The 7,705-nt window shown below is 32.5% G+C and overlaps 1 long non-coding RNA gene across 1 annotated transcript; it reads left to right on the forward strand.

Moving 5' to 3' along the window:
- The first annotated feature begins 5,452 nt into the window (after nt 1-5,452).
- On the forward strand, nt 5,453-6,382 carry LOC114369877. Its single transcript, XR_003657731.1, has 2 exons — nt 5,453-5,589; nt 5,684-6,382. It is a non-coding gene; the product is annotated as an uncharacterized LOC114369877 (long non-coding RNA).
- The last annotated feature ends 1,323 nt before the right edge of the window (nt 6,383-7,705 follow it).

The raw sequence follows: 7,705 nt of genomic DNA on the forward strand, positions 1-7,705 counted from the left end.
CAACAACAGCAAAGTCGGGAATCCAGTAAGGAAGTCGAGGAAGTGGAAGGCAATAGTGGCAATGTTGCGCCTACAACAATCGATTTTTAATTTTTTTCCGAATCACATTTGTTATCTCTTTTTTGATAATTCACAATTTTTGTACCCAACCCAAAATAGAATAACATAAATTGAGAAACTAAGACCAAGAAAAAAAAATCTTTTTTGCTTTAGATTTTGTGTTTTTGGTATGGTTGTGTACAATGAGTTGCCCTCAAATTTTGAAAGATAAAAAAAAGCTTTTTTTCATGATCAATTGACCTAATATGGAACTGATTTTCTCAAATATAGAAGTTTATTTTGGTTTCTAAGGTTTATGAATAAAATGTAGCTTTTTCAACAAGTTTTCCAATGACGCAAAGAACACCTCAAACGAATAACTATCACTCAAGATATGGTGTGGTCTTCCTAGGGTTCTCATCATAAAACTAACATTAGACTTCGACAACTTTTCAAGCATTTTAACTATAAGCAATTAATCTAATACTTTTCTAACATCAAATATCATAATATATTGAAGACAACAACAACAATAATAATAATATAAACAATATGCGCACGTGTATATGAACACACACACTATCATAACACAAGTACATGCTTAGGAAAAAACTAATAATATACAAATAATAATAACAAATATTTACAAAAAAAATATAACAGAAAGGTCCAAATAAGAGTTCTCCTTATGGTATATTCCTAGTACTCAAAACATGGAGTGTTACATGCTAGGGTGAGACCAGTGAATCAAAAGAATGTGTTAAGCAAGTGTAAATGATGAGTTAACAACTTTTAATTAAAAAATTGAAATTTTAACTAATTTATTAGTTTTTTTATTGTTTTAATCATATGTGTTTTTATTTTTTTTATTTAATTCATTCTATCGGTTTTAAAATCATTAGAAATTGTAATTTAGTTTTTAAAATCAATACTGAATATTTTCAAAATTGTCATAAATCATTTTTAAAATATTCAAATGTCACCTCAACACTTAATAGATCAAACCTAATGACGAAAATTGAAGGACGAAAAGCCAATAAATTTTTTATTAGGGATCAAAAGCAAGATTCAAATATGTTTTTAAGGACCAAAAACATATTTAAGCATGAAAATATCAAACTAAACCAAATATGAGACTTTTTCATCTTATAAAATGGTCTACGGTCCAAGCCCTTAAACACATATCACTTGCTTGGTGTTGGAGCTTGGTACGCCATTCTCCTATGAACCTTTCACCCTACTCCTTTTCTCCTTCAAAACTTGAATTACCTTTAACCAAACCTTGTTTTTCAAGCCTCTAAAGGTACATAGATGTTTACCTTTCTTATTTTTCCTTTTTTACTTAACTCAAGTTTTTTATGTGCTTCTTTTATTTACTGGTTTGAGTGAAAACAGGTAACATACTTTGGAATAACCATGAATGACGGAAATGGAACCACTTCAACAATGGTGTTACCACCTTCACCACATAGCTCATGTGCGTCCACTGAGCCCAACCAAGAGGACAACAACAACGACGACGACAACGACAACAACAACCTCAACAACAACGACGACGAAAACAACAACAACAACAACAACAACAACAACAACAACAACAACAACAACAACAACAACAACAACAACAACAACAACAACAACAACAACAACAACAATAACGAGAACAACAATAACAACAACCCTGAAGCTCCTTCCTTGGTGCTAGTAAGGTGCCCTCACTGCCTTATGTATCTGATGATCTCTGAGGATAACCTCAAGTGCCCAAAATTCAAAAGCACTAATTAGATTCATTTTACTTAAACATAAGGAGGGGACAAAGTACTAGGCTACCTTGTTTCTAATTTTGCATTTTATGTTGCAAGTAAGATATGTTAGCATTTCACCTAGGAATTTTCTTTTTCGTATCTTTTTTTAGTATTACCCTTTTTTATCTTTTTAAAACAATTTTTATGAGTAGTGCTACATGTGCTCCACTTTTCACCTTGAATTTCTTTACTTACAAATGCAATCACAAAATAATTAAGTGTAAATAGCACCTCTCTTGTTAGATAAATGGTTTCCTGAACTAGGTTGGTCATCTTAAATTAATATTACGTTAGTTGATTTCCTTTATTAGTGTGGATCATGAAAAAATATTGTAGCCTCGATTACAAAATGAGAGTGAATTGCTAAGTATTATTTGATTTGCAAATGAATAAGACCATTTTTATTTTAACATATTAACAATATTAAATTATTTTACATTATCAATAAAGAAACTTCTACGGCGAACATATTGGCAATTGGTCCACCGTGAAAAAGTTAAAAAAGAAATTATTATATCTTAAATATTATTATCCATTTTATAATTTTTTTACTTTAAAAATGAAAATGACAAGTATACCCCCTAGTCATTATAACTTAAATGACTATGGTACCCCTATTACAAAATTGATTTTTTGGACAATATTTTCCCTTTTCTTTCCCAACATACCTTATTCTTCCTTTGCATCCTTCTCTTGACCTCCATCTCCTTCCTGAGTACCATCACACCTCTATTGGGATCTCTTTTCTTTTATCAGTGGCACTACCATCACCTTCATCCTCTGCAAAGTTTTCCCCAGCGCCGACAAGGGCGACTTTGCGCTTTTCATCACTTTCTCTCCATTCTTCCCCAAATCCGCACCCTTCAAGTGACTCCTCTTCTAGCTCACACTTTCTTTCTTCCTCCCTCGTGCTAGTAGGAAGTCATCACAACAAAAATCAAAGATGTGCATATCAAAGGATGTTGACACCATCTACCTGGTAGTTTCCCTCACATCAAGGATGAAAAAAGGCAGCAACGACAGCAAAGTCGGGAATCCAATAAGGAGGTCGAGGAAGTGGAAGGCAATAGCGGCAACGTCGCACATGCAACTATCAATTTTTAATTTTTTCTGAATCACAATTTTTATTTTTTTTATTCACAATTTTTGTACCCAACCCGAAACATAATAACATAAATTGAGAAACTAAGCCCAAGAAAAAAAAATCTTTTTTGCTTCAGATTTTGTGTTTTTGGTGTGGTTTTGTACAATGAGTTGCCCTCAGATTGTGAAAGAAAAAAAAAGCATTTTTCATGATCCAATGACCTACTATGGAACTGATTTTCTCAAATATAGAAGTTTACTTTGTTTCTAAGGTTTATGAATAAACTGTAGATTTTTCAGCAAGTTTTCCAATGATGCAAACAACACCTCAGATTGATGCAATCCTACCCCCAAGGGCATTGGATAGAAGACTCCAAAAATATTGGGTCAGAGATGCAAGAGAAGGCCCTAAGGTTCTCATAAGCCTTAGGGTAGATTTTGGACCCATGGGCTAAGTATGAGCCCACATATCTTTGTACATATTAGATTAGAATTTCATTATTTTTGGGCCTTGTATTTAGGGCTCCATAATGTAGGTAGGGTACCCTATAAATGTAGGATTTTTCCGCCCTTGTATTTTAGAGCACCTAGACTAGTTTTGGTATTAGGGGTAGTTTTGTAATTTCACATGCATTAAGTGAATATTTGATGTGTGTTGAGAAATAAATTTAATTGAATTGGGAGAAGCCCAATCCAATTAAATTTTAGAGGGGGAGGTGAGCATTTGTTTGCTACACCCCATTGTCACATCATATAGTCACACTTTGTGCATGTGCTTCATGCTTTACATGCCTCATGCCACCTAAGCATACTTAGTGGAGAATCTTGGACTTGATCTTAAATTAGTGGGCTGAACCATAGCTAAAATTCACTAATCATAATTAGTGAAATTTTGGCTCCAAAATTTGGCTCCACAAATTCAATTTCAAATTCAAGTGAAATTTGAATAGAAATTCAAATTTCCCTCCAATTTTGTGTGACATTTAGGCTATAAATAGAGATCATGTGTGTGCATTTTTTTCAACTTTGATCATTTGAAAATTAAACTTCAGATTTCAGAGCTCTTTTAGAGCACAAAATTTCGTGCTCTTCTCTTCCTCTCCCTTCATTCATCTTCTTCTTCCTTCAAGCTCTTATCCATGGCCTCCTATGGTGGTGAGCTTCTTCAAGACTCATCTTCTCCTTGAAGTGGCGTCTCCTCTCTCTCTTCCTTCTCCATTACGCATCCATTCATCTTCCAAGAAGCAAAGGAATCCATTGATGAAGAAGATCCTAGGCCTACAAGCTCCACATGGAGCTACATCACAGACGAACAACTATCACTCAAGATATGTCGTGGTCTTTCTAGGGTTGTCATCATAAAACTAACATTAGACTTAAATAAATTTTCAAGCATTTTAACTATAAGTAGTTAATCTAATACTCTTCTAACATCAAATATAATATAGCATAATATAATAAAGACAACCACAACAATAATAATAATATAAACAAAATACACACATGTATATGAACACACACATTATCATAACACATGTACATGCTTGGGACAAAACCAATAATATACAAATAGTAATAACAAATATTTACAAAAAGTATAACAGAAAGGTCCTAATAAAAGTTCTTCTTATGGTATATTCCTAGTACTCAAAACATGGGGTGTTACATGCTAGGGTGAGACAAGTGAATCAAAAGAATATGTTAAGCAGGTGTAGATGATGAGTTAACAACTTTTAATTAAAAAATTGAAATTTTAACTAATTTATTAGGTTTTTATTGCTTTAATCATATGTGTTTTTATTTTTTTTTCTTTAATTCATTCTATCGGTTTTAAAATCGTTAGAAATTGTAATTTAGTTTTTTAAATCAATACTCAATATTTTCAAAAATGTCATAAATCATTTTTAAAATATTCAAATGTCACTTCAACAGATAATAGATTAAACCTAATGAAGAAAATTGAAGGATGAAATGCCAATAAATTTTTTATTAGGGATCAAAAGCAAGATTCAAATATGTTTTTAAGGACCAAAAACATATTTAAGCATGAATTTAAGTATCAAACTAAACCAAATATGAGACTTTTGACTGTGAAAGATTAATATTTGATGAACATGCCTTACTATGCTACGTCATACTTATTTAATGGGTCCACCTAATAACTGATAAGATATAATATCATGGGCATGGTGTCTTAATGGTTAATTAATACGAACCATAAATACTCAATGAAAAAGTTAGCATCCTCAATCAATGCAAAAAATAAATATATAATATAAACCTTATTAAATCATTATAAAAATAAGAGAGTAAATTACATGGTATTCTAATTACCTTTTATCTCATTTTCTAGTCTTAAATTCAACCTCTCTTTAAATACTAAAAACATAATAAAATAATGTTGGCAAGTAATTATCAACCAAAACAAGGGGTAAAATGAAGAATGAGAAAAAAAGTTTACTCTAAAATAAATATATGCATTCAATCACCCCCTCCTTTTTCATTTTATAAAATGGTCTACGATACAGGCCCTTAAACACATATCACTTGCTTGGTGTTGGAGCTTGGTATGCCATTCTCCTATGAACCTTTCACCCTACTCCTTTTCTCCTTCAAAACTTGAATTACCTTCAACCATACCTTGTTTTTCAAGCCTCTAAAGGTACATAGATGTTTACCTTGCTTCTTTTTTCCTTTCTTTACTTAACTCAAGTTTTTTATGCGCTTCTTTTATTTGCTGTTTTGAGTGAAAACAGGTAAGATACTTTGGAATAACCATGAATGACGAAAATGGAACCACTCCAACAATGGTGTCACCACCTTCACCTCATAGCTCATGTGCGTCCACTGATCCCAACCAGGAGGACAACAACAACAACAACGATAATAACAAAGATGGTGACAACAACAACAACGACGATGATAACAACAATAATAACGATGACAACGACAACAACAACAACGACCCCAACAACAACAACCCTGAAGCTCCTTCCTTGGTTCTAGTAGGGTGCCCTCACTGCCTTATGTATCTGATGATCTCTGAGGATAACCTTAAGTGCCCAAAATGAAAAAGCACTAATTTGATTCATTTTACCTAAACATAAGAAGGGGACAAAGTACTAGGCTACCTTGTTTCTAATTCTGCATTCTATGTTGCAAGTAAGAAATGTTAGCATTTCACCTAGGAATTTTCTTTTTAGGATCTTTCTTTAATATTACCCTTTTTATCTTTTTTAAACCATTTTTATGAGTAGTGATAAATGTGCTCCACTTTTTACCTTGAATTTCATTAGTTACGATGGAAATCCCAAAGGAGTCGAGTGTAAATAGCACTACTCCTATCAGATAAATGGTTTCTTGAACTAGGTTGGTCATCTTAAATTAATATTATGTTAGTCGGTTTCCTTGATTGGTGGGGATCATGAAAAAATATTGTAGGCTTGATTACAAAATGAGAGTGAATTGCAAAGTATTATTTGATTCGCAAATGAATAAGACCATTTTTGTTTTAATATATTAATAATATGGAATTATTTTACATTGTCAATAAAGAAACTTCTACGGTGAACATACTGGCAATTGGTCCACTGTGAAAAAGTTAAAAAAGCAATTATTATGTCTTAAATATTATTATCCATTTATAATTTTTTATTTTAAAAGTGAAAATGACTTGTATACCCCCTAATAATAATAACTTAAATGACTATGGTACACCTATTAAAAAAAATAGATTTTTTGGACAACATTTTTCCTTTTTGTTTCCCAATATACCATCTTCTTCCTTTGCGTCCTTCTCTCTGCCTCCATCTCCTCCCTGAGTACCTTCACACCTCTATTGGGATCTCATCCTTCATTGTTGTCTCCTTCATCTTCTGCAAAGTTGTCCCCAATGCCAACGAGGCTGACTTCGCGCTTTGCATCACTTTCTCTCTATTCTTCCCCAAATTTGTACCCTTCAACTTGCTCCTCTTCTAACTCACACTGTCTTTCTTCCAAACCTCATGCTTGTAGGAAGTCATCACAACGACAATCAAAGACGTGAATATCGGAGGATGTTGGCACCATTTACTCGATGACGATTTTCCTCACCACAATGGTGAAAAAATGCAACGACGACGACAAAGTCGAGAATCCAATAAGGAAGTCGAGGAAGAGGGAGGCAATAGAGCGACGTTGATTTTTAATTTTCTTTCCAAATCACATTTTTGATTTTTTTTTATTCACAATTTCTAGACTGAACCCAAAGCAGAATAAGGTAAATTGAGAAATTAAGCCCAAGAAAAAAAAAAAACCTTTTTTACTTTAAATTTTGTGGTTGTGTACAATGAGTTGCCCTAAGATTTTGAAAGAAACAATGGTATCATTGGATTGACATGGAAAGCAAAAGGTTGATTTGAACCCGTTTGTTCTTTTTTCTTCACTTGATGTTGTACAACTTTTCCTTTTTCTTTGTTTTTTTTCTTGAGTTTGAATTGGACCAAAGGGATTCAATTCATGGTTCTGTGAATTACGATTTTGGCTCAGTAATAGGAGCTGAAGCACACTGTTGATGGGGATGCAAGGAAGAATTTAAAAATTATTATAAACAACCTCAACCTCATCAGGTGGATGGAGATTACTATTAAATGAGAAAAGAAATTGAGAGCATGAAAAGAGACATTATTCTAATGATTTAAAATCATAATATAGACTAACTATAAAATCATTTTATAGATAAATCTGAGATTCATATAGGATAGCAGTAAAAAATATATTAATATAGTATTAAATAAAAT

The sequence above is a fragment of the Glycine soja genome, chromosome 10, assembly GCF_004193775.1.
Source record: "Glycine soja cultivar W05 chromosome 10, ASM419377v2, whole genome shotgun sequence".
NCBI lineage: Eukaryota > Viridiplantae > Streptophyta > Magnoliopsida > Fabales > Fabaceae > Glycine > Glycine soja.